The sequence below is a fragment of the Pseudochaenichthys georgianus genome, unplaced genomic scaffold (assembly GCF_902827115.2).
Source record: "Pseudochaenichthys georgianus unplaced genomic scaffold, fPseGeo1.2 scaffold_438_arrow_ctg1, whole genome shotgun sequence".
In the NCBI taxonomy this organism is placed as follows: Eukaryota; Metazoa; Chordata; class Actinopteri; order Perciformes; family Channichthyidae; genus Pseudochaenichthys; species Pseudochaenichthys georgianus.
This window is the reverse complement of record NW_027263003.1, coordinates 187914-214036: the sequence shown is the minus strand read 5'-3', so window position 1 is coordinate 214036 and position 26123 is coordinate 187914. Positions and strand designations below refer to the sequence as shown.

The following is a 26123-nucleotide window of genomic DNA, read 5'->3' as shown; positions in this document are numbered from 1 at the left end:
TGGGAAACCCGAATCTTGCAATACTACTGCTGCTGATTTTGCTCCTTGGGCCAAAACGTCTCTGTTTATGGACACAGTGAAAGCGGTGTTGGTTGATATTGTGGAGAGGGTGATACATCGGTACAGAGAAGAAATATGCAACGGGTGCCGAGTCAGTCACCCCGGCCAGAGGCAACACGATTTTCTGAATGACATGTCCGATTTTTACTTCAGAAACAATTACAACGCGTTAATGAAAAGACTCTGGCTCACCGACTTCATTACTGAGATCGACCAGACTCTTAATGATAAAGACATTTTCACGGATGATTGGAGGATCCAAGGCGCTTCGGAGGCTTTTCTTCACAATCTCAAAAATTGCAGACGCCTCAAGGAGAGACTTGAAAAGATCCATGCCGAGTTGGATGGAGAAGAAGAAGACTAACAACCAGCAGTTGGATGGAGAAGCCAGGGACTTGTTCGATACAGTGACTTTTTTCTTTAAGTAAAATAAAAATGGGAAACTACTATGCAAAACGCTCTGTATATATTGATCATAATGTAGTCCTTACCCGTTTAATAAGTGTGATGATGGGGACGATTGAAAACAGAACGAGTAGTGACCCCTGTGTAAAAAGAATGGCTGAAGTTTGTAAACTAGAAGACATTTTGGATATCGTTCGTTCTGGCAGTACTATTCCGGGTCATTGGGAAACAATTGTAAACGAAACATTTAAAGTGGTCCTGGAATCTTCATTTTCCGAAACATTCTGTAACATTATCTCAGAAATGAAACAAACATCAAAAGTGTATCATGTGCTCTCATTGTATGCTCTGTTTGTAGATGTAATGCATCTGTGTGTTGAAAACAGCATACACGTGAATATTTTGACTGAAGTGAAAAAACTCCATCACGATATCTCCAGTAATATGGGGAATTCTAAGCTGGAGACTGTCCTGGGGATGCTACAATCAGTATAACTATTGATTTTGTGTGTGAAAAGGGTTTTTTTACATCTAAAAACTGTTGTCATCATTATAGCAAGGGGAGCGTGTCTGATACATGTGTATTACAGTCCTTCTTGTTGTGTTTTTCAGTGTTTTTCAGTGTTTTCTGTGTGTCTGTACACACAAAGCACACTTCATTATCTACTTTTCAGCTTTTTAAAAAGAAAAGTGTATCTTTCGGTATCTTTCTCAGAGAATTTAAGCATAAATCTGTCAAATGTTCAAAACAGCCTTGTTTCACTGAAATACCCTCAAAATGACAAACTGCCATTAAGAGTCAGATTCTTAACCAAATCTACTGAAACAGAGTACTTTCTACAGATGAAGCCTCCCACTCAACGCAATATGTCCCACCCACTCAGCAAATCATATAAAACTAAGGACGACCGTTAAAAACTAGCCATGGATCTGAGAAAAACCAAGTCTGATGTAGCCTGCCCTTATTATCACCAGGATAATGGATACGGGCTTAATGACTGGATGTTACAAAGTAGGGGAGAGGATGTCCCGGAAGAAGAGCTCTCCTCTATATCATATCCATGTAAGGTCTTTAGGACAAAAGAGGACCATGATAACATGACATATGAATAATATCTTTCTTTAAAAGATGGTATTATAGAAAACCTTTATAGAAACAGTATATCTCATACCACTCGCCAAGATCGCAAACGACAATTAGCAGAAAAGACAAAAAGAAGGAAGGTGAAAAGAAAAAGAAACAAAGTGAACACATTTAAACTAGAGGATGGTGTTGTAGAGCCATTACCGGATCATAATAATCTGGAATCTTCTGATCCGTAGTCAGACGCGTTATCCATTGCGCCACTAACCCTTTGTTTTTTTGCTTTCGTAGCAGCTTTTAAACTGTAGAAAATGAACTAAAAATGCAGTAGGTAGGTTGAGGCAAAAACATAAAATCAGACTGCAACTGCTGCCGTGACCCGGATTCGAACCGGGGTTGCTGCGGCCACAACGCAGAGTACTAACCACTATACGATCACGGCCACTGTAGTTCTCACAGTATTGCAAACATACCAATCTGAAGGAAAGTACACTTACAAAGGGGGCACCCAGATTTGAACTGGGGACCTCTTGATCTGCAGTCTAATGCTCTACCACTGAGGTATATCCCGTATGACTTAAAGAGTTCAGACACATACTGATAGGCTGGACATTACTGTAAAGCTCAAATGACCAGAAGTCAAAAGCCCACGTAGGCTAAAAACGAAATATATCACATTTGCTTGGTTTTATGTTGAAGGGCCATAATAGTGTTGTTCCTCGTTTCAAATGTTCATTGACTTTGATGGACTGTTTGTTGAGAAGTACTGTTGGAAATGTTGAAAGCCCATTGACCCATCATCATGTCAATCCCTCATTCCAGGTGTACTTTGACGGACAGCTTTTTGTGAAGTACATTAGGAAATGAGGAACAATTGATTTCCTAAAGCGAGACGAGCTAGCCAGGAGTCGAACCTGGAATCTTCTGATCGGTAGTCAGACACTTTATCCATTGCGCCACTAACCATTAGTTTTTTGCTTTCGTAGCAGCTTTTAAACTGTAGAAAATGAACTAAAAATGCAGTAGGTAGGTTGAAGCAAAAACATAAAAGCAGACTGCAACTGCTGTCGAGACCCTGATTCGAACCGGGGTTGCTGCGGCCACAACGCAGAGTACTAACCACTATACGATCACGGCCACCCTAGTTCTCACAGTATTGCAAACATACCATTCTGAAGGAAAGTACACTTAAAAAGGGGGCACCCAGATGTGAACTGGCATTTTAAAGGCAAGAACACTTACAACGGGGTTACCCAGATTTGAACTGGGGACGTCTTGATCTGCAGTCTAATGCTCTACCACTGAGGTATAGCCCGTATGACTTAAAAAGTTCAGACACATACTCATAGGCTGGACATTACTGTAAAGCTCAAATGACCAGAAGTCAAAAGCCACGTAGGCTAAAAACGAAATATTTCACATTCGCTTGGTTCCATGTTGAAGGGCCATAATAGTGTTGTTCCTCGTTTCAAATGTTCACTGACTTTGATGGACTGTTTGTTGCGAAGTACTGTTGGAAATGTTGAAAGCCCATTGACCCATCATCATGTCAATCCCTCATTCCAGGTGTACTTCGACGGACAGCTTTTTGTGAAGTACATTAGGAAATGAGGAACAATTGATTTACTAAAGCGAGACGAGCTAGCCAGGAGTCGAACCTGGAATCTTCTGATCGGTAGTCAGACAATTTATCCATTGCGCCACTAACCATTTGTTTTTTGCTTTCGTAGCAGCTTTTAAACTGTAGAAAATGAACTAAAAATGCAGTAGGTAGGTTGAAGCAAAAACATAAAAGCAGACTGCAACTGCTGCCGTGACCCGGATTCGAACCGGGGTTGCTGCGGTCACAACGCAGAATACTAACCACTATACGATCACGGCCACTGTAGTTCTCACAGTATTGCAAACATACCATTCTGAAGGAAAGTACACTTACAAAGGGGGCACCTGTGAGAGAAATATTCTGATTAGTGTCTGTGCAAGGGAGCATTTTAGTGTTTCACATGGGTCTGCTATAACTTAGAGCAGGGCATAGGTTAAAGGTCCCGCTTTCCTGTTGGGGGGAGTGTGACCAACTGCACAGAGGACTTTAACAGACTTCCTTTGTCTCTGAAACCATGTGTTCGTAATTATGATTAGAAGAAGCGCGAACAGAGGCTCCTCCTGGAAATCCTCTGGTAGATTGCCTGTGTTTTCTGTGTAATTCCTTAGTGAGTTCAGGGTTTTCCTCAGAGCATGTTGTGTAAATGCCTTGAGCTCGCTCCGGCCGTGGCTCCTAATTAAACTCAGTGTTTGATATAAAGCGGACTCCAGCCTCCATTTCTTCCATCAACATTGCTGAAAAGAAAGTCTCTCTCACATATTGGCGTCACGACAGGACACCATCAGATCTTTATAAGCTGGTAAGTTCAATTCTATTTTAAGATTGTCTTACCAGCATTTGAGATCAACGGTGTATCAAAATTACCTGAGAGAACTGAGCTGCTGCATTTTTTTTTGGGTTTCTCTACTCATTTACATCTGGAGGCTAATTATAACCTCGGGAATTCGGTGTCAAGGGGGACTTTGTCCTGGCCAATTACCCCGTGTTTGTTGCTGGGACAGGTGTCTACGAGCAAGCACGGCCTATGTGAAAACTATGAGAATATTTGGGGCTAATAGATAACCTAGGAATATCGAATTTCATCGATTTCCTCTGTGTGTGATTCTTGGAATTAAATCACCAGGCAATTACACACAACAAATATTCGGAGAAACTTTTAAGAGATGTACCAGCAAAGTGGATTTTCTGAATTAGAAGCAATGTCGCAAGATTTGTATTTAAACAAATCGCCCAATTTAGGAGTTTTCAGAGGATAAATTGCCTAAATCAACAGCATTTCTGCTGAGGTGCCGATTCCCCGCCCCCTGGGGAGAGCAGCACGTAGAAAAAAAGAAAAAAGAGCATGGAGCATTATTTCCGCGATTATTACCATTTTTGAACTAAAGAAAGTGGTCAATGTGTGGTATGAGAATGTTGTATGAATTGCTGAATTTGGCTGTGTTTGCTGATACACGAGAATTATGAGTAAAGAAGGCTCTCATAATTAAAACCCCCTCTGAAAGTCTCCCTAATTCGGATTAAAATAGGCTGGAAGAGTTTTTGTCAGGCTGAGTTGTTGAGAGTTTTTATGTTTGTTTGTATAATTGCAGTGTTTGTTTTATTGTACTAACCGTTAAACATGGGTAATACTGTCTCCGCAAACGGGTCCGTTGGTAAGCGGGAGAATATAGCACGCACCAAGACACTTACAAAGAATCCTATTACAGACAGCCACTACGCGCACATGTTTTCCCCTAATATGCCGTCAGGAATTGTCGGAAGAAGCTTGGATTGGACTAAAGTTATGCCGTTCACATCGTTACTTTGTGAGCACTCACAACAGAATAGTCAAAAAGGACAGATTCTGTTTGATTGGCCGTTAACGGGTACTTTTGATATGACGGTACTGTGGCAAGCGTTCAAATTAATTGAACAGGAGGCGAATTGCTCCTGGGATGTAACGTACATGAAGGACTGCGTTAAAGCTTGGATGACTATTGCAGAAAAAAGAGGTTATGATGAGCGAAAAAATGAAAAGTCAGTTGGCACCGAGCGAGGCTCCATTGAACTCAAAGCTTTGATTGATCGAGTTTCTAAATGCGCAGCTACTTGTCATTTGCTTAGCCTAGAGGCTGCTTTTGATGTTAAATCAGAAAACATGTCCAGAATTAAAAAAAGACACGGAAAGGACGTCGCAGCCATTGCGAAATCAGTCATGTACGATTGGCTGAAAAGACAAGGCAAATCTTAGCTCAGCTAATTTCCATTTTAACAGACACGGGGCTGCTGGGGCTGCTGGAGAAGCAGGCTGTGTCTCTCTGCACACAAATGATTCCCGCGATAGGACTCTCAAATTCTGGGGCAAGAAACTCAGAGGAGGATTTATTAATGTCAGCTGCAGCTATCATGAATAAAAATCGTTTGACATATCAGGCAGGACAGTATAGAGAAAGGGAGCAGCAGGAACACAGTGCAGCGGACAGTGAAGAGGAAACGCCAGAGAGCAGCCCATTACACACGCCGGCCTCTGGCTCCGCAACGAAAATGTTACACACTCCAAACACGCCGTACGGCACCAGTTTTAAGAACTATGTCCCTCATAGAATTATCACAAGACTGCAAACATCTCAGGATAATAATTCTACTGGAGCTGTGACAGCACCGAAAATACTGATAGGAGATGTTCCAGTTTATAAGCCTTGGACACCCGCTGAGGTGATGGATGTCACTAATCACGCTCCAAGTCCGACTAAAAGCCCAGATGAGTATCTGTCGTGGTTGACTAATGTCTGCTCAGTTTATAACTGTTTGGTTCATGATGTTAAACAGCTGATAATCCTAACATATAAGGCAGATTGGTCGACGTGTAAAGAGGAATTCAAATTCCCTGCCTGTACGGCTGCGGGTGACTGGCCTCCGACACAGACGCGTGATATGTGGATCGAAACGATAGCTGCTATTGCAGTCAAAGCATGCGCCAAAACTCACACAGATTTTTCACTGGTGACGGCTTGCGTACAGAACCCAACAGAAATAGTCCCAGACTTTCTCCAGCGCTTTATGACAGCCTGGGATCATAATGCGGGCATTAAAAGAGAGGGCAATGATTTGTTCGCCATACAGACTTTGTTGCATAATTTAATCCCTGAAACAGCTCAGGCGTATATGATGGCTACCCCAGATTGGCAAACTAAAACATGGAAATCAACCCTCGCAGTAATACGCGCGTTGTACAAAAATCAGATATTTCTGACCCCCAGAATTGCGCAAAAGTTGCCTCAAAATACACAGGCTTATCAGAGTGCGGATAACTCCCAGCAGTTTCAGGGACAACACCGCACACAGCAGTATCAAAATCAGGGGACATCACACAATTACCAAGACAAGAGACAGCAGCAGAATAAAAATCCCAAAAAGTTGATGCCGTGTCACGTCTGTGGCGCAACAGATCACTGGGCAGGACAATGCGGACGGCGCTGGGGAGCACAGCAGGACGCACATCCTTTGCCTGCTCTTCCCCAGCCCCCTCGCCAACACCCTGCATTACTGCCCCCCCCACCCCTGAACAGTCAAGATGACAGACAGGCTCAACAGAGGCAAAACGGTCAGCAAAGTCAATTAAATAGACGATAGAGAGGCCATGAAGAAGAAATAGGGTCAAATTCACAGCATTTCCCCATTCAAGCAGCAACAATTCGCCTTTCCCGCGTGAAGATCCGATTATGCCTGTTGATTTCAGTGGTAAAGCGGTAGACATTTTGATTGACAGCGGAGCAACATTATCAGCAGTGCGGACGAAAGAAAAAGTGTGTGAAGCAACCAATAATTTTGTCACAACAATGGGAGTTTCTGGCATTCCTATGTCAGAGCCCGTTTCAGAGAAAACTGATATTTCAATTGAAGGATCACATGTGCAACACTCTTTCATTATTTCAGATGGAAGTCCTATTAATCTAATGGGCAGAGATTTGCTTTGTAAATTACAAGCAACAATACATTGCACTCCAGACGGATTGTTTTTGACTATTCCTGACAGCAAAGTCTATCAAGCTGTCCAATTCATTCAATCATCTCAGGACAACCTTTATTGTTGGTCATTTCCAGATTTCAACATGATTTCTGTTTTCTCAACAACAGGAATTCAGAAAATTGCTAGCATTTCCCCTGTGTGTGCTTCTTTAATGTCCCTTATGCGGCCTGTATTGAATTGTCACTGCACAGCTGCTTTTAACCCATCAGATGAATATGCGCTATCAGTAAGAGGTTTTTGCAACAGCTCAGATCAATTAGAATGTGAAAACTTTATGTTTTTAGGACCCCAGGGGTGCGCATTGCCCCTAAGGCTCACAACCAAACAAGAGGCTCTTTATGCTGCAGACACGATTCCTCACCTCGCAATAGGGGTCACTTCAGGAAGTGACCCTGAAGAAGTGGGGGTCATGGCAGCTCACTGCCATGCTCTGCTGAGAGCTACAAAGGCTTCTCACACACACACACACACGATCTGATTAACCTAGGGGAGGAGCATTACATGCTGCGTCTCTCTGAGCAACCTTCTCTCCCTCAAAGCACATTTCTTCATTTACAGCCACACAATACGGACCACCTTCAGACTTCTCTGAGGTTCCTGCCACATTATGGGCTAAACACAAGAATCATGTGGGGTTTGTTTGCTCAGCCCCTCCACACAGAGTCACACTTAAAGCCAATGCTAGATTGCCAGCTATCAGACAGTACAATTTACCCCATAGAGCCATTTTGGGAATTGAAGGAGTCATCCAATCTCTGCTCGATCAGGGCGTGTTAAGATATACAAGTAGTCCTTGTAACACGCCTATATTGCCAATTCCCAAGCACAATCGCCCTGATGAGTGGCGTTTTGTCCAAGATTTGCAAGCTATTAACGCTATTGTCATTCCGACAGCTCCCATAGTGCCTGACACTAATTCAATTCTTGCATCCTTGCCGTCAGATTCAAAATTTTACACAGTAATTGATTTGTGTTCAGCATTTTTCTCTGTTCCTCTGCATCCAGACAGCCAGTATCTGTTTGCATTTACTTTTAAAGGTAAACAAATCACATACACGCGCCTCCCACAGGGGTACGTCGAGTCGCCGCAGCGGTTAAGAGAGATCTGGACACTTTGGTCCTTACAGGAGGTAGTACCTTGCTTCAGTACGCAGATGACCTGTTGTTAGCTTCTCCCAACATGGACGCATGTCGCATCGACTCCATTCTGCTCATGAAAAGACTTTCTGAATGCGGACACAGAGCATCCCTGGCTAAGTTGCAGTACTGCCAGACTGAGGTCACATACCTGGGTCACATTCTGAGGGATGGACACCGACTCCTCTCGCCAGCAAGGATTTGCCTTTTGAACAAAGTGGCACCACCCCGCACAAAGAAAGACATGCTGTCTTTTTTGGGCATGGCTAACTATTGCAGACACTGGATATGCGAGTACGCTGCGATGGACTCTGTCTTGCGTGCTGCCACTCTGCAGGCTGCTCCTAACATTGTTCAATGGTCTGAGGACATGCACACAGCTTTTCAGGACTTAAAGCAAGCCCTGACATCAGCTCCTGCCCTGGGGCTCCCTGATTACCATCAGCCGTTTCACCTGCACGTCCATGAGAAGGGGGGCTTCGCGACGGGCATCTTGGTGCAGAAGCATGGCTCTAATTTCCGGCCTGTTGCATACTACTCATCTCGACTCTCCCCTGTGGTACTTGGTATGCCTTCATGTCTGCGAGCAGTGGCCGCAGTTGCAATTGTTATCAAACAATCCTCTCCCATTGTACTGGCCAGTGACTGTGTAGTACATGCCCCACATGCAGTTTTACATATTCTGAACACCTCTGCTACTCAGCATATGACAGCAGCAAGGCGCTCTGGTTATGAAGCAATAATTCTTTCAAGCCCACACATCACACTTAAACACTCTCCCCCTCTAAACCCAGCTACGCTGGTACCGATTCCAGATTTTGAAATCACACATGACTGTGTCACAACGATTGACATATCTTCTTCCCCCAGAACTGATATGTTGCAAACTCCTATCCCTAATTCAGATATGATTCTATACACAGACGGGTCTGCGAGCAGGCCGTCTGACACAGTACACTTAGCAGGCTATGCTGTTGTAAATGACTGGGAAGTTTTAGAAAGCCGGGCCTTGCCAAATGGCACGTCAGCTCAGGCTGCAGAGTTGTATGCTCTGCTGAGGGCGTGTATTTTGGCTAAAGATAGAGGTGCAACCATTTTCACAGACTCCAGGTATGCATTTGGTGTGTGCCATGATTTTGTTGTCTTGTGGAAAATGCACGGTTTCTTAACATCGGCCGGTAAGCCTATTCAACATCATGCGTTAGTAGCTCAGCTATTAGACGCTATCATGCTCCCTACACAGCTAGCAGTAGTTAAGTGCGCTGCTCACACAAATTCTGATGATCCTATCTCGTGTGGAAATGCGTTAGCCGACACCGCGGCTAAACAAGTAGCAGTTTCCTCCTCTTCTATGGTGCTCCAATGCCCCTCGACACAACCCGCAGAACCCATTTCTTTGCCTTCCTTTAATGATGTCGCGGACATGCAAGCCCGCGCTGATGTTAGGGAGAAAGATTTATGGCTAAGACGAGGTTGTACACTTGACGCTGAGTCCAGCTTGTGGCTCCACCCAGACGGACGGATGGTCTGTCCACGTTCGTTCCTCCATGTTTTGGCACATGTTGCACATGGCAAATCACATGTAGGAAAAGGAGGGATGAATGGGATTATAAAGTACCAATGGTTTGCTCCAGGCATTACACTAGCTACACAGACCCTTGTAGAAAGATGTATGATATGCCAGCAGACAAGACGAAGAAGTGGTCAAATTCAGCATGAACACTTACCGCCCCCCTCGGGGCCCTTTGTAAATATGCAAATTGACTTTTCACATATGCCACCATGCCAAGGATTCAAATATCTTTTGGTAATAGTTTGCCAGTTCTCCAAATGGGTAGAGGCCTACCCTACCAGAAAAGAAGACGCTAGAACAGTTGTAAAGTGTCTTCTCAAAGATGTTATTCCTAGATTTGGTGTGCCCACAGGAATTAACAGTGACAGAGGTCCAGCATTCATTTCTAAGATAACCCAGAGTCTAGCTACAGTGTTAGGGTTCAAATGACAATTGCATGTTCCCTATCACCCACAGAGCTCAGGCCAGGTTGAGAGAATGAACTTGACTATAAAGGAGAAACTCACTAAAACAATGTTGACCACAGGACTAAAATGGGTAGACGCGCTGCCGCTAGTTCTGTGCTCCATCAGAAGCTCACCAAATGCAACGACAGGGCTTAGCCCACACGAGGTATTGATGGGAAGGGTAATGTTCGCAGGATCTAGCCCCCCAGTAACACCCCACAAACTCACTCTTTTGTGGACAGAGGATTACATGACTAACTATGTCAAATATCTAACTGACATGTTGAGAAAGTTTCACAGGCAGGTGGCTGACAGGCTCCCCCAGCCGGGAGAGGAGCCCACCCACCCGTTTCAGATTAGTGATAATGTACTAATCAAATCTCTTGAAAAAGATGCTCTGTCTCCCAGGTGGAAAGGTCCTTTCCAGGTGTTAATAGTGACCAGAACAGCGCTGAGAGTACAAGGGAGACCGGAGTGGATTCACGCTACAAGATGTCGTCTCTCCCCTCTACCGGATGCTGGCGTGTGAAGGCAGTCATCATCATCGTCATGCTGGGTCTTCTGTACCTGGCCAAGGTCGCCCTGCTAGATGGAGCTGTGGAAATCCCAACGACAGGTGGCGAGGGATCTCGCCCGTCTGAGGAAGGAAATAAGGTGCTCTTATCTACGAGCGCAGACGACTTGACCACTCAGGGCCCAGACCCTGAGGGCAAAACGACACCAACGGGCAAATCAGTGCCTAGCAACAAGGACAGGTTGTATCCAATCACCACACAGACATTCAGTATGGTGCGAGAGACAAAACGAGAAAGAAAAGGAGGAAGAATCAGGAGGATTGTCTCCCTCCCTGATCACAAATCAAAGACTGTTTCTTTTAACTGTCCAGCTTCAATATGTGATTCATCTAACTGTATTATTGTATTGTATGTGTCCTCAGTTTTCTCAACATGGGAGATATATCCAATGGACCGGTACCGTGCGGACGGAGTGGCGTCTGAGGGGGTGAGAATGGCACTCGACACCATTGAAAACATGCCCCCAGAACTGTGGTGTAGCACTAGAGAGCAGTATAAGGCAATGATAAGGGATGAAGTAACATGTAGAGTGAGGAAACCAGATTACCAGGTTCCCAATTCAGGTGCTACTGCATGCAACCTGTCTGGACCAGATAGAAAAACAAATGTTCCATCCACTCCACGTAAACACTCAGGAGGTGATGTAGATTCTTCAAAAAAGGCCTTAATCACTCCTTTTAAACAAACTAAAACTAATTCTGCAGTAAGCTTAATGTTAGACTACGCACATGAACGTAATATTAGTAACTGTTGGCTATGCCAAAATATGCCAGAATCCATGCATTCTCCTATGTTTAGCCCAATTCCTTTTGCAAGAGCAGACTATAAATTAATCAGTTGGAACGACATTTACTCTAGGATTAGCGATGAGGCTGAGGACTGCTACACTCCTTCATACCCAACAGACTCTGATAAACCGTTACAGTACAAGGGTCTGGTCTCTCTCATTGTTGAGACAGTAAATACAAATTATCTGCCTAACGGTTTCAAACGATTGATGTTTTTAAAACTAATATATGTGAAGAAATACATTAACCTAGCTTTCGAATACAGATTCCAGTTAGCTCTGGTACAAACTAATTGTTCGGTTAATTCCACAAGTCCAACATGCACAAAACAACCACACATGGCATCTTTGCTGGTTGAAGCTTTGGTAACAGTTGTGCCCTGGTTTGGCTCCAGAACAGTGAACTCCGTTGAGGTTAAAATACATGATTGCACGAAACCAATACCCTTAGGCAATCCCCCTACACGTGACTGTTCAGTATATGTTCCCCCAATTGTAGTACACGAATGGAAGAATGTGTCCATCTGTTTCCAGAATGAAGCAGGATCTCACACCTCTCCGGATGTGGGACACAGCGCCTATAATACCATAGTGAGGGTAAAATTAGCCAGAATTCCCCTCCCACAGAGAGTTTACTTAGTTTGTGGCGACCGGGCTTATGGCTGCGTACCATATGACGTTTTTTATGGCACCTGTTATCTAGCCTACCTAATTCCTTTAATCCGTAAAGTAGAGGCAAATGAGATTGCAGCGATACTTCCCTCTCTACACAGGAACAGCAGGTCCATTACAAAAGGACAACAGGTAGCGAGCCTATTTTTGCCCAGGTACGGCATTTATGTTAGTCAGCAGGAGATCATGGCATTATCCAAAGTAGTGGAACATCATCTAAATGTATCAAGTATCGCGATGTTAGCGGAACATAAAGAATTGCAGGAAGTTAGGACGGTAGCACTACAGAATCGCATGGCGCTGGACCTCCTCTTAGCTGCCCAGGGGGGCGCATGTAAAGTAATTGGTGCGGAGTGCTGTTCCTTTGTCTCTGACGCCACACCTGAAGTTACGGATATGGTCCAGGACACAGCTAATGGGATAAAAGAATTACATGAAACTCATGGGTTTACATTTGGGGATTTAAGCGGAACCCTTGGGTCCTGGGGAGCGGGATTGGTTACATTTGTTGTTACTGTTGCAGTGTTTATCTTGGTTGTGCTAATCCTAGTGACCTGTTTGATCACTGTAATTAAATTAGCCATACGCAGGGTTGCCAAGACTACCCTCCAGGCCCCACAGAGGCTAGTGGGGTACTCTACTGTAGATGACACAATGTTGATGTACGACGCCGAGCTTCCAGACCCATGGGTCTCCGTGGCAGTTCCGGTACCTTGGGTACCTCCTTTCAGCGATTGATAAATTAATTAAAGTTGACACTCAGAATAAAGAATAAATGTTTTGACTTTTCCTTTCTCAGGTTGTTAAGAATAAATGTTTTGACTTTTCCTTTCTCAGGTTGTTAAGAATAAATGTTTTTGACTTTTCCTTACTCAGGTTGTTTTCAATAAAATGTCTGAATTCTCCTTTTCAGATTTTTGAACAAATGTATTCGAATAAAATGTATGTAGTAAAGTGCCTTACTCTTGAATAAGTGTATTGAAGTAAACGTAAAGTAATGCTAAAAATGGAGGACACTGTACCTTTACAGATTACAGATTGATCGATTCATCACTGTGAATTTATACCTTAACTGTGAATTTTAACTGAATCCCTATTGATTCTGATTTATACCTCAATTGGATTTCTTATAATCCTACATTCTAATTGTGTTTTAATAAGTAATTGCCTTGAAGTAAATCTTTAAAGATGTAAACTGAATTTGAATTTGTGTTTGATGAATGAGATTAACTGAGGGATAAATGATAAAAGATCTTGTTCTTTGAAACATATATTTTACTATTATATTTTTGTATTGCATATGTGTTATTATTGTACTTTTTGACAAAAGAAATCAAACACTGAAGAAAGATGATTTTTCTATTATGGTTGTCTGTATCAACCATTGTGATTGGCTGTTCCAATCTTATTCTGTTTTTGATGTACTTAATGTAATGAGGAATCCACCCAACTCTGAGGACGTTTTATTTGATTCAAGTAGTGACTGAAATATTCTTAGACTAATGTTAATTGGTTATCAATAAATTGATAAAAGCGTGGATCTGTGAGAGAAATATTCTGATTAGTGTCTGTGCAAGGGAGCATTTTAGTGTTTCACATGGGTCTGCTATAACTTAGAGCAGGGCATAGGTTAAAGGTCCCGCTTTCCTGTTGGGGGGAGTGTGACCAACTGCACAGAGGACTTTAACAGACTTCCTTTGTCTCTGAAACCATGTGTTCGTAATTATGATTAGAAGAAGCGCGAACAGAGGCTCCTCCTGGAAATCCTCTGGTAGATTGCCTGTGTTTTCTGTGTAATTCCTTAGTGAGTTCAGGGTTTTCCTCAGAGCATGTTGTGTAAATGCCTTGAGATCGCTCCGGCCGTGGCTCCTAATTAAACTCAGTGTTTGATATAAAGCGGACTCCAGCCTCCATTTCTTCCATCAACATTGCTGAAAAGAAAGTCTCTCTCACAGCACCCAGATTTGAACTGGGGACCTCTTGATCTACAGTCAAATGCTCTACCACTGAGCTATACCCCCTATGACTGACTCAAATGACCAGAAGTCAAAAGCCCACGTAGGCTAAAAACGAAATATTTCACATTCGCTTGGTTTTATGTTGAAGGTCCATAATAGTGTTGTTCCTCGTTTCAAATGTTCATTGACTTTGATGGACTGTTTGTTGAGAAGTACTGTTGGAAATGTTGAAAGCCCATTGACCCATCATCATGTCAATCCCTCATTCCAGGTGTACTTTGACGGACAGCTTTTTGTGAAGTACATTAGGAAATGAGGAACAATTGATTTCCTAAAGCGAGACGAGCTAGCCAGGAGTCGAACCTGGAATCTACTGATCCGTAGTCAGACGCATTATCCATTGCACCACTAACCCACTGTTTTTTTGCTTTCGTAGTAGCTTTTAAACTGTAGAAAATGAACTAAAAATGCAGTCGGTAGGTTGAAGCAAAAACATAAAAGCAGACTGCAACTGCTGCCGTGACCCGGATTCGAACCGGGGTTGCTGCGGCCACAACGCCGAGTACTAAGCACTATACGATCACGGCCGCTGTAGTTCTCACAGTATTGCAAACATACCATTCTGAAGGAAAGTACACTTACAAAGGGGGCACCCAGATTTGAACTGGCATTTTAAAGGCAAGAACACTTACAACGGGGTTACCCAGATTTGAACTGGGGACATCTTGATCTGCAGTCTAATGCTCTACCACTGAGGTATAGCCCGTATGACTTAAAGAGTTCAGACACATACTTATAGGCTGGACATTACTGTAAAGCTCAAATGACCAGAAGTCAAAAGCCACGTCGGCTAAAAACGAAATATTTCACATTCGCTTGGTTTCATGTTGAAGGGCCATAATAGTGTTGTTCCTCGTTTCAAATGTTCACTGACTTTGATGGACTGTTTGTTGAGAAGTACTGTTGGAAATGTTGAAAGCCCATTGACCCATGTCGATCCTTCATTCCAGGTGTACTTTGACGGACAACTTTTCGAGAAGTACATTAGGAAATGAGGAACAATTGATTTAATAAAGTGAGACGAGCTAGCAAGGAGTCGAACCTGGAATCTTCTGATCCGTAGTCAGACGCGTTATCCATTGCTCCACTCACCCTTTGTTTTTTGTTTCGTAGCATCTTTTAAACTGTATAAAATGAACTAAAAATGCAGTAGGTATGTTGAGGCAAAAACATAAAAGCAGACTGCAACTGCTGCCGTGACCCGGATTCGAACCGGGGTTACTGCGGCCACAACGCAGAGTACTAACCACTATACGATCACGGCCACCGTAGTTCTCACAGTATTGCAAACATACCATTCTGAAGGAAAGTACACTTACAAAGGGGGCACCCAGATTTGAACTGGGGACCTCTTGATCTGCAGTCAAATGCTCTACTACTGAGCTATACCCCCTATGACTGACAGAGTTCAGACACATACTCATAGGCTGGGAATTACTGTAAAGCTCAAATGACCAGAAGTCAAAAGCCCACGTAGGCTAAAAACGAAATATTTCACATTCGCTTGGTTTTATGTTGAAGGGCCATAAAAGTGTTGTTCCTCGTTTCAAATGTTCATTGACTTTGATGGACTGTTTGTTGAGAAGTACTGTTGGAAATGTTGAAAGCCCATTGACCCATCATCATGTCAATCCCTCATTCCAGGTGTACTTTGACGGACAGCTTTTTGTGAAGTACATTAGGAAATGAGGAACAATTGATTTCCTAAAGGGAGACGAGCTAGCCAGGAGTCGAACCTGGAATCTTCTGATCCGTAGTCAGACGCGTTATCCATTGCGCCACTAACCCTTTGTTTTTTTGCTTTCGTAGCAGCTTTTAAACTGTAGAAAATGAACTAAAAATGCAGTAGGTAGGTTGAAGCAAAAACATAAAAGCAGACTGCAACTGCTGCCGTGACCCGGATTCGAACCGGGGTTGCTGCGGCCACAACGCAGAGTACTAACCACTATACGATCACGGCCGCTGTAGTTCTCACAGTATTGCAAACATACCATTCTGAAGGAAAGTACACTTACAAAGGGGGCACCCAGATTTGAACTGGCATTTTAAAGGCAAGAACACTTACAACGGGGTTACCCAGATTTGAACTGGGGACGTCTTGATCTGCAGTCTAATGCTCTACCACTGAGGTATAGCCCGTATGACTTAAAGAGTTCAGACACATACTTATAGGCTGGACATTACTGTAAAGCTCAAATGACCAGAAGTCAAAAGCCACGTAGGCTAAAAACGAAATATTTCACATTCGCTTGGTTTCACGTTGAAGGGCCATAATAGTGTTGTTCCTCGTTTCAAATGTTCACTGACTTTGATGGACTGTTTGTTGAGAAGTACTGTTGGAAATGTTGAAAGCCCATTGACCCATGTCGATCCCTCATTCCAGATGTACTTTGACGGACAACTTTTCGAGAAGTACATTAGGAAATGAGGAACAATTGATTTACTAAAGTGAGACGAGCTAGCCAGGAGTCGAACCTGGAATCTTCTGATCCGTAGTCAGACGCATTATCCATTGCGCCACTAACCCTTTCTTTTTTGCTTTCGTAGCAGCTTTTAAACTGTAGAAAATGAACTAAAAATGCAGGAGTTAGGTTGAAACAAAAACATAAAATCAGACTGCAACTGCTGCCGTGACCCGGATTCGAACCGGGGTTGCTGCGGCCACAATGCAGAGTACTAACCACTATACGATACCGGCCACCGTAGTTCTCACAGTATTGCAAACATACCATTCTGAAGGAAAGTACACTTACAAAGGGGGCACCCAGATTTGAACTGGGGACCTCTTGATCTGCAGTCAAATGCTCTACCACTGAGCTATACCCCCTATGAGTGACAGAGTTCAGACACATACTCATAGGCTGGGAATTACTGTAAAGCTCAAATGACCAGAAGTCAAAAACCCACGTAGGCTAAAAACGAAATATTTCACATTCGCTTGGTTTCATGTTGAAGGGCCATAATAGTGTTGTTCCTCGTTTCAAATGTTCACTGACTTTGATGGTCTGTTTGTTGAGAAGTACTGCTGGAAATGTTGAAAGCCCATTGACCCATGTCGATCCCTCATTCCAGGTGTACTTTGACGGATAGTTTTTTGAGAAGTACATTAGGAAATGATGAACAATTGATTTACTAAAGTGAGACGAGCTAGCCAGGAGTCGAACCTGGCATCTTCTGATCCGTAGTCAGACGCGTTATCCATTGCGCCACTAACCCTTTATTTTTTTGCTTTCGTAGCAGCTTTTAAACTGTAGAAAATGAACTAAAAATGCAGTAGGTAGGTTGAAGCAAAAACATAAAAGCAGACTGCAACTGCTGCCGTGACCCGGATTCGAACCGGGGTTGCTGCGGCCACAACGCAGAGTACTAACCACTATACGATCACGGCCGCTGTAGTTCTCACAGTATTGCAAACATACCATTCTGAAGGAAAGTACACTTACAAAGGGGGCACCCAGATTTGAACTGGCATTTTAAAGGCAAGAACACTTACAACGGGGTTACCCAGATTTGAACTGGGGACGTCTTGATCTGCAGTCTAATGCTCTACCACTGAGGTATAGCCCGTATGACTTAAAGAGTTCAGACACATACTTATAGGCTGGACATTACTGTAAAGCTCAAATGACCAGAAGTCAAAAGCCACGTAGGCTAAAAACGAAATATTTCACATTCGCTTGGTTTCACGTTGAAGGGCCATAATAGTGTTGTTCCTCGTTTCAAATGTTCACTGACTTTGATGGACTGTTTGTTGAGAAGTACTGTTGGAAATGTTGAAAGCCCATTGACCCATGTCGATCCCTCATTCCAGATGTACTTTGACGGACAACTTTTCGAGAAGTACATTAGGAAATGAGGAACAATTGATTTACTAAAGTGAGAGGAGCTAGCCAGGAGTCGAACCTGGAATCTTCTGATCCGTAGTCAGACGCATTATCCATTGCGCCACTAACCCTTTATGTTTTGCTTTCGTAGCAGCTTTTAAACTGTAGAAAATGAACTAAAAATGCAGGAGTTAGGTTGAGACAAAAACATAAAATCAGACTGCAACTGCTGCCGTGACCCGGATTTGAACCGGGGTTGCTGCGGCCACAACGCAGAGTACTAACCACTATACGATCCCGGCCACCGTAGTTCTCACAGTATTGCAAACATACCATTCTGAAGGAAAGTACACTTACAAAGGGGGCACCCAGATTTGAACTGGCATTTTAAAGGCAAGAACACTTACAACGGGGTTACCCAGATTTGAACTGGGGACGTCTTGATCTGCAGTCTAATGCTCTACCACTGAGGTATAGCCCGTATGACTTAAAGAGTTCAGACACATACTCATAGGCTGGACATTACTGTAAAGCTCAAATGACCAGAAGTCAAAAGCCCACGTAGGCTAAAAACGAAATATTTCACATTCGCTTGGTTTCATGTTGAAGGGCCATAATAGTGTTGTTCCTCGTTTCAAATGTTCACTGACTTTGATGAACTGTTTGTTGAGAAGTACTGCTGGAAATGTTGAAAGCCCATCGACCCATGTCGATCCCTCATTCCAGGTGTACTTTGACGGACAGCTTTTTGAGAAGTACATTAGGAAATGATGAACAATTGATTTACTAAAGTGAGACGAGCTAGCCAGGAGTCGAACCTGGCATCTTCTGATCCGTAGTCAGACGCGTTATCCATTGCGCCACTATCCCTTTGTTTTTTGCTTTCGTAGCAGCTTTTAAACTGTAGAAAATGAACTAAAAATGCAGTAGGTAGGTTGAGACAAAAACATAAAATCAGACTGCAACTGCTGCCGTGACCCGGATTCGAACCGGGGTTGCTGCGGCCACAACGCAGAGTACTAACCACTATACGATCACGGCCACCGTAGTTCTCACAGTATTGCAAACATACCATTCTGAAGGAAAGTACACTTACAAAGGGGGCACCCAGATTTGAACTGGGGACCTCTTGATCTGCAGTCAAATGCTCTACCACTGAGCTATACCCCCTATGAGTGACAGAGTTCAGAGACATACTCATAGGCTGGGAATTATTGTAAAGCTCAAATGACCAGAAGTCAAAAGCCCACGTAGGCTAAAAACGAAATATTTCACATTTGCTTGGTTTTATGTTGAAGGGCCATAATAGTGTTGTTCCTCGTTTCAAATGTTCATTGACTTTGATGGACTGTTTGTTGAGAAGTACTGTTGGAAATGTTGAAAGCCCATTGACCCATCATCATGTCAATCCCTCATTCCAGGTGTACTTTGACGGACAGCTTTTTGTGAAGTACATTAGGAAATGAGGAACAATTGATTTCCTAAAGGGAGACGAGTTAGCCAGGAGTCGAACCTGGAATCTTCTGATCCGTAGTCAGACGCGTTATCCATTGCGCCACTAACCCTTTGTTTTTTGCTTTCGTAGCAGCTTTTAAACTGTAGAAAATGAACTAAAAATGCAGTAGGTAGGTTGAAGCAAAAACATAAAAGCAGACTGCAACTGCTGCCGTGACCCGGATTCGAACCGGGGTTGCTGCGGCCACAACGCAGAGTACTAACCACTATACGATCACGGCCGCTGTAGTTCTCACAGTATTGCAAACATACCATTCTGAAGGAAAGTACACTTACAAAGGGGGCACCCAGATTTGAACTGGCATTTTAAAGGCAAGAACACTTACAACGGGGTTACCCAGATTTGAACTGGGGACGTCTTGATCTGCAGTCTAATGCTCTACCACTGAGGTATAGCCCGTATGACTTAAAGAGTTCAGACACATACTCATAGGCTGGACATTACTGTAAAGCTCAAATGACCAGAAGTCAAAAGCCCACGTAGGCTAAAAACGAAATATTTCACATTCGCTTGGTTTCATGTTGAAGGGCCATAATAGTGTTGTTCCTCGTTTCAAATGTTCACTGACTTTGATGAACTGTTTGTTGAGAAGTACTGCTGGAAATGTTGAAAGCCCATCGACCCATGTCGATCCCTCATTCCAGGTGTACTTTGACGGACAGCTTTTTGAGAAGTACATTAGGAAATGATGAACAATTGATTTACTAAAGTGAGACGAGCTAGCCAGGAGTCGAACCTGGCATCTTCTGATCCGTAGTCAGACGCGTTATCCATTGCGCCACTAACCCTTTGTTTTTTGCTTTCGTAGCAGCTTTTAAACTGTAGAAAATGAACTAAAAATGCAGTAGGTAGGTTGAGACAAAAACATAAAATCAGACTGCATCTGCTGCCGTGACCCGGATTCGAACCGGGGTTGCTGCGGCCACAACGCAGAGTACTAACCACTATACGATCACGGCCACCGTAGTTCTCACAGTATTGCAAACATACCATTCTGAAGGAAAGTACACTTACAAAGGGGGCACCCAGATTTGAACTGGGGACCTCTTGATCTGCAGTCAAATGCCCTACCACTGAGCTATACCCCCTATGAGTGACAGAGTTCAGAGACATACTCATAGGCTGGGAATTATTGTAAAGCTCAAATGACCAGAAGTCAAAAGCCCACGTAGGCTAAAAACGAAATATTTCACATTTGCTTGGTTTTATGTTGAAGGGCCATAATAGTGTTGTTCCTCGTTTCAAATGTTCATTGACTTTGATGGACTGTTTGTTGAGAAGTACTGTTGGAAATGTTGAAAGCCCATTGACCCATCATCATGTCAATCCCTCATTCCAGGTGTACTTTGACGGACAGCTTTTTGTGAAGTACATTAGGAAATGAGGAACAATTGATTTCCTAAAGGGAGACGAGTTAGCCAGGAGTCGAACCTGGAATCTTCTGATCCGTAGTCAGACGCGTTATCCATTGCGCCACTAACCCTTTGTTTTTTGCTTTCGTAGCAGCTTTTAAACTGTAGAAAATGAACTAAAAATGCAGTAGGTAGGTTGAAGCAAAAACATAAAAGCAGACTGCAACTGCTGCCGTGACCCGGATTCGAACCGGGGTTGCTGCGGCCACAACGCAGAGTACTAACCACTATACGATCACGGCCGCTGTAGTTCTCACAGTATTGCAAACATACCATTCTGAAGGAAAGTACACTTACAAAGGGGGCACCCAGATTTGAACTGGCATTTTAAAGGCAAGAACACTTACAACGGGGTTACCCAGATTTGAACTGGGGACGTCTTGATCTGCAGTCTAATGCTCTACCACTGAGGTATAGCCCGTATGACTTAAAGAGTTCAGACACATACTCATAGGCTGGACATTACTGTAAAGCTCAAATGACCAGAAGTCAAAAGCCCACGTAGGCTAAAAACGAAATATTTCACATTCGCTTGGTTTCATGTTGAAGGGCCATAATAGTGTTGTTCCTCGTTTCAAATGTTCACTGACTTTGATGAACTGTTTGTTGAGAAGTACTGCTGGAAATGTTGAAAGCCCATCGACCCATGTCGATCCCTCATTCCAGGTGTACTTTGACGGACAGCTTTTTGAGAAGTACACACACACCAGGGCACCTTTCCAGACCATGTCAGAGATATCTGTTTCCTCCAGCATTTGGTACTCCAGGAACTCATCCGAAATCCTGTCCTGTTCCCTTGGGTCCTCAAAAGGAAGAAGGTGTTTGTATCTGGGAAAAGACAATTGCAACAACATTATTTATAATAGAAAAACAATATTCAGACATTTATTTTTCCATTAGATTATTGAATTCTGTAAATAAATATACATAAAACAATAACCAATTCTCTATCCAGATAGAAATAAATAATCCTTTACAATAACAGAATCTCCCAATGTAAAATCTAACCAAGCTGTATTTGTTCACCCATCTCAACTGCTGGGACTGTTGAAACTCAGGTCAGAGTCCATGACTACACCTAGATTTCTGGCTTTATCTGTTGTTTTGAACATTGCACACTGAAGCTCAGCGCTAACTTTTATACGTTCTGACTTGGCTCCAAAAACCATTACCTCAGTTTTATATTTGTTTAATTGGAGAAGGTTCTGACACATCCAGTCATTGATTTGTTCAATGCACTTACTCAGTGTTTGAATTGGAGCATAGTCTCCTGGTGAAATTGTTACGTAAATGTGTGTGTCATCTGCATAGCTATGGTAACTTATTTTGTTGTTTTTCATTATCTGAGCCAGTGGTAGCATGGAGATGTTAAAGAGAAGAGGCCCCAAGATGGAGCCTTGAGGAACCCCACATGTCATATTTGTCAACTCAGATGTGTATTTACCTATAGAAACAAAGTTGTTTCTGTCCTTTAGGTAGGATTCAAACCAATTTAGAACTTTTTCCGAAAGTCCCACCCAGTAATTGCACCTTTGGACAAAGTAGAGCACATCATCCACATGGGAGTTTTGTCTCTGCCTGAAGTCCACAAACTCAGCATGTGGCAGCAGGGGGTCATTGAGAGGTAGCTTCTTCAGTGCATATTCTGTAGACCGAAGCAGGAAGCCTCTTGCTGCCTTGTTGAATTTGGTGACATCACCTGAGGGAATCTCACCAGCTTCATGCAGCCTTATCAGTGTGGACTTTGTAGTCAGTCCAATGCCAAGCTGGGTGTCTGAAAGGGAAAAAAGACTACCATGCATTATTTTGCCCATACTATATATCAAATCAAATCAAGTTTTATTTATATAGCACATTTATAAACGATTTTTGGTCGAGCCAAAGTGCTGTACATAAAAATATAATATAAATAGCCTACAGTAGAGACACTTTACAGCAAATACAACAGCACAGATTGTTCAGAATATCAGTATGAGAAAAACGACATCCTCTGTCCTTAGACCCTCTGTCCTTTGACCCTCTGTCCTTTGACCCTCTATCCTCAGACCCTCTGTCCTCAGACCCTCACATCGTACAAGGAAAAACTTCCAGAGAAAACCCACAGTTTAAGGGGAACATGGGAGAAACCTCAGGGAGAGCAACAGAGGAGGGATCCCTCTCCCAGGACGGCCAGACGTGCAAGAGATGCCGTGTGTAAATCGAAGAGATAATACATTTTACAGCATATAAACCGAATGTTAGGAAATGCATGTGTCTGTAATAAGAAGATGAATCCACGAGGATGTCGGCTACAATCCTGTGGAAGCCATCAGGGAAGCAGCATGACGAGACCCAAGGCAGGACCGCAGAGACAGGTTCAGCCACGACCCGAAGACCACGACTTAATCCAGAACTCAGGATAGAGGATCCAAGACACAGGACGACAGCAAGAGGATCAGCCTCGACTCCGGATCCCGGCGTAGACATAGATACAAAACAAGAACAAAGATTTGGCTGGGTTAATCGGAACAAGAGAATACACAGGCAGACAGAGAGGGAGAAGGTCATTGGTTAAAAGTTATTCTTGATAACCCTCTAGAAATATCTCATGAACTTCCCACTCAATCTATCAAGACCCGAGCAGTTCTATTAGATATAGATAAGAAACAGAGAGAGGGAGCACAACAACCTATCTCTTCGTCAGATGCACTCCCCTGCTTATCTAAGCGACTCTGTACCCCGTTACCCTCTACAAGGCCATAGACCAGCAGAGGGAAAATGGGGGGTGTGTAAGGGTAAGGGTTTTTAAGAATAAACCGCAAGGGTCTAAAGAGAAAAAATATAAAATATAAGGTACTATATTTTAAGTAATCCTATCTACTATTCCTATATTTGAATAATGTATAAACTATTTTTAAAATACTTTATATACCTGTAGATTATTTCAGTTGTCATAAAAGGGTCAAATAATATAGGCTATAACAGTCAATTGTATTCACCTTGCAGTTGGTTTTCTTGATCCTGAAGATCAACACTCTCCAAGCTTGTTGTTCTGAAAGCTGCAGGCTTCAAGAATTTGGACATTAGCTTTCGGATGAATGCCCTCACCTGAAATACAGAAAATATAACCTTTTAACATTAAGATAAGAATCAATTATACTATTCAGGGCCTTGTAGACACGGAGTATGCGGTTGACAGCCAGATCCAAACTGAGCCACCTAATGCTAAAATGCTGAAGTACCTCCATGGTGTCACAAAACACACAGAATTCTGAGTAGAACAAAATATGTATTTTAGATTGGCCCTTCAAACTATTTCTGAATCAATGCTTTTGAATAGAATACATGTGTTATGTGAGGATAACTTGCCATGAAGCATGTTCTTTCTCTTGGTGCTGGATTTAAACCAGTAGGCAAGATCGACACAGAAATCTTCGACTTCAAAGCCCGACATCTGGAGGGTTAGCAAAAATAAATGTGTTAGTGTTAATACTTTTACAATATGTACAAAGTGGCCATCCCAGTAAAAATGAAAAAAATACAGTTGTGACTGTCAAGTCATTACCTCGGAGTACACTGATGGAGCAGATATCACTTCTCCGCGCCGATCCTATGAGTTTGCTTTAAAAGAAGGAACACTCAAAACAACCAGGACGAGGGTTAAACAATAATCTGTTTTAATTATAAAAGGTAATAATGCAATACAATATAATACATTACCATACCATATAAAACCATATCATATCATATCCGTAATGTAAGGAATATGCCTACTCCTGCCCTGGTTCACGTGCTGCAAGACCCTCCGGTCTGGGCAGCGCGAGAAGAGAGGGCGAACAAAAAGATGAACAGGCTTTCATACCAACACAAACAGGAAGGGGTGGAGTCTTTTCCGGTCATCTCATTGGGAGATGCAAACGTGAATCCGCGCGTGCCAGCAGAGAACCAAACAGTTTCAGTTTGAAGCAAAACAAACACCTCTGGCATTCACTGTCTCATATTTCTGCAGCCTCCACACACACATCCCCCCACATTCAAGATACCTCAGTTGTGTCTTAAAGGATATTTCCTTGCTCACAAAGATAACACAAAGATTTCATCTCTCATATCTCCAACTTCTGGTTACACAGACTGCTTATTATTAATACAAAGTAATTAAACCAACATATATACTATTCAAGATATGTAGACTTCCCTGAAACATGACATGCTAGAGATCTTAAAGAGCTTACGAAATGCTTTTAGCACCTGTTAGTGGGCTTAGTATATGATAGAGGTTGCATTTGTATTGTGAAATGTGCCATATGATTTTTTCGTTATTGATGTATTTTTGTTTAATGTTGTCAGTTAGTAACAATCGTTCGTCGCTCTGGAAACAACAACTTCGGTCATTTCCGGCGGTGACGTCATGAGTAGAACACAGCTGAGCAGAACACAGCTGAGTCACCATTGTTTAAATGCCTTGAAGCGGCAAATATTAAAACAAAGGATGCACAACAACAAAACGCGAAGAATAATCGGCAAGCGATGTGTGGTATGGGGATGTGGGGCCGTCTCCAAATCTGGCTATGGGATGTTTTTGTGGCCAAAAAATTATCAAATGTCGCGTATATGGACCAAACAAGTGCGTCGTACGAGGGCGGACTTTGCTGGTCCAGGTAACCCGGGGTCGATGAAACCTACAATTTGTGGGCAGCACTTTGAAAGATCGTGTTTCGACCAGTCCACAATGCTCGCTAAGGAAATTGGATTAAAAAAGAATTTCAAACTGAACAAAGATGCTGTTCCGACAATACTGCCAAGACCCCATATGCCAGCACAAGCCACCACGCCGATTCTTACACGTCCCCCGATGCATAGTCCTCCACTAAAGAGACGGCGAAATGCATTCGCCAAAAGGGAGAGAGCGAAGGTAAGCCGCGCTACTTGTTGTTCAATGTTTACAAGCATAAAGTCTGAATCAAAATTACATGTAAAATCTCACACATTTATGAGTTGATGAAGTCATGATGCCATATATTAT

General features: G+C 43.0%; 22 non-coding genes across 22 annotated transcripts; all 22 read right to left on the bottom strand.

Moving 5' to 3' along the window:
• Window positions 1-1919: 1919 nt before the first annotated feature.
• On the bottom strand, window positions 1920-1991 carry trnah-gug (transfer RNA histidin (anticodon GUG)). Its single transcript has one exon. It is a non-coding gene; the product is annotated as a tRNA-His (tRNA).
• Window positions 1992-3358: 1367 nt separating this feature from the next.
• trnah-gug (transfer RNA histidin (anticodon GUG)) lies at window positions 3359-3430 on the bottom strand. Its single transcript has one exon. It is a non-coding gene; the product is annotated as a tRNA-His (tRNA).
• A 10870-nt stretch (window positions 3431-14300) lies between these two features.
• Window positions 14301-14376, bottom strand: trnay-gua (transfer RNA tyrosine (anticodon GUA)). Its single transcript has one exon. It is a non-coding gene; the product is annotated as a tRNA-Tyr (tRNA).
• A 1185-nt stretch (window positions 14377-15561) lies between these two features.
• On the bottom strand, window positions 15562-15633 carry trnah-gug (transfer RNA histidin (anticodon GUG)). The gene has a single exon. It is a non-coding gene; the product is annotated as a tRNA-His (tRNA).
• A 57-nt stretch (window positions 15634-15690) lies between these two features.
• Window positions 15691-15762, bottom strand: trnac-gca (transfer RNA cysteine (anticodon GCA)). The gene has a single exon. It is a non-coding gene; the product is annotated as a tRNA-Cys (tRNA).
• A 322-nt stretch (window positions 15763-16084) lies between these two features.
• trnar-acg (transfer RNA arginine (anticodon ACG)) lies at window positions 16085-16157 on the bottom strand. The gene has a single exon. It is a non-coding gene; the product is annotated as a tRNA-Arg (tRNA).
• Window positions 16158-16257: 100 nt separating this feature from the next.
• Window positions 16258-16329, bottom strand: trnah-gug (transfer RNA histidin (anticodon GUG)). Its single transcript has one exon. It is a non-coding gene; the product is annotated as a tRNA-His (tRNA).
• A 494-nt stretch (window positions 16330-16823) lies between these two features.
• On the bottom strand, window positions 16824-16896 carry trnar-acg (transfer RNA arginine (anticodon ACG)). The gene has a single exon. It is a non-coding gene; the product is annotated as a tRNA-Arg (tRNA).
• Window positions 16897-17124: 228 nt separating this feature from the next.
• On the bottom strand, window positions 17125-17196 carry trnac-gca (transfer RNA cysteine (anticodon GCA)). Its single transcript has one exon. It is a non-coding gene; the product is annotated as a tRNA-Cys (tRNA).
• Window positions 17197-17512: 316 nt separating this feature from the next.
• On the bottom strand, window positions 17513-17585 carry trnar-acg (transfer RNA arginine (anticodon ACG)). The gene has a single exon. It is a non-coding gene; the product is annotated as a tRNA-Arg (tRNA).
• A 100-nt stretch (window positions 17586-17685) lies between these two features.
• trnah-gug (transfer RNA histidin (anticodon GUG)) lies at window positions 17686-17757 on the bottom strand. Its single transcript has one exon. It is a non-coding gene; the product is annotated as a tRNA-His (tRNA).
• Window positions 17758-18251: 494 nt separating this feature from the next.
• trnar-acg (transfer RNA arginine (anticodon ACG)) lies at window positions 18252-18324 on the bottom strand. Its single transcript has one exon. It is a non-coding gene; the product is annotated as a tRNA-Arg (tRNA).
• Window positions 18325-18985: 661 nt separating this feature from the next.
• Window positions 18986-19063, bottom strand: trnar-acg (transfer RNA arginine (anticodon ACG)). The gene has a single exon. It is a non-coding gene; the product is annotated as a tRNA-Arg (tRNA).
• Window positions 19064-19162: 99 nt separating this feature from the next.
• Window positions 19163-19234, bottom strand: trnah-gug (transfer RNA histidin (anticodon GUG)). Its single transcript has one exon. It is a non-coding gene; the product is annotated as a tRNA-His (tRNA).
• A 57-nt stretch (window positions 19235-19291) lies between these two features.
• On the bottom strand, window positions 19292-19363 carry trnac-gca (transfer RNA cysteine (anticodon GCA)). The gene has a single exon. It is a non-coding gene; the product is annotated as a tRNA-Cys (tRNA).
• A 322-nt stretch (window positions 19364-19685) lies between these two features.
• On the bottom strand, window positions 19686-19758 carry trnar-acg (transfer RNA arginine (anticodon ACG)). Its single transcript has one exon. It is a non-coding gene; the product is annotated as a tRNA-Arg (tRNA).
• Window positions 19759-19857: 99 nt separating this feature from the next.
• On the bottom strand, window positions 19858-19929 carry trnah-gug (transfer RNA histidin (anticodon GUG)). Its single transcript has one exon. It is a non-coding gene; the product is annotated as a tRNA-His (tRNA).
• A 495-nt stretch (window positions 19930-20424) lies between these two features.
• Window positions 20425-20497, bottom strand: trnar-acg (transfer RNA arginine (anticodon ACG)). Its single transcript has one exon. It is a non-coding gene; the product is annotated as a tRNA-Arg (tRNA).
• Window positions 20498-20596: 99 nt separating this feature from the next.
• trnah-gug (transfer RNA histidin (anticodon GUG)) lies at window positions 20597-20668 on the bottom strand. The gene has a single exon. It is a non-coding gene; the product is annotated as a tRNA-His (tRNA).
• A 57-nt stretch (window positions 20669-20725) lies between these two features.
• Window positions 20726-20797, bottom strand: trnac-gca (transfer RNA cysteine (anticodon GCA)). The gene has a single exon. It is a non-coding gene; the product is annotated as a tRNA-Cys (tRNA).
• A 322-nt stretch (window positions 20798-21119) lies between these two features.
• On the bottom strand, window positions 21120-21192 carry trnar-acg (transfer RNA arginine (anticodon ACG)). The gene has a single exon. It is a non-coding gene; the product is annotated as a tRNA-Arg (tRNA).
• A 99-nt stretch (window positions 21193-21291) lies between these two features.
• Window positions 21292-21363, bottom strand: trnah-gug (transfer RNA histidin (anticodon GUG)). The gene has a single exon. It is a non-coding gene; the product is annotated as a tRNA-His (tRNA).
• Between the last annotated feature and the right edge of the window lie 4760 nt (window positions 21364-26123).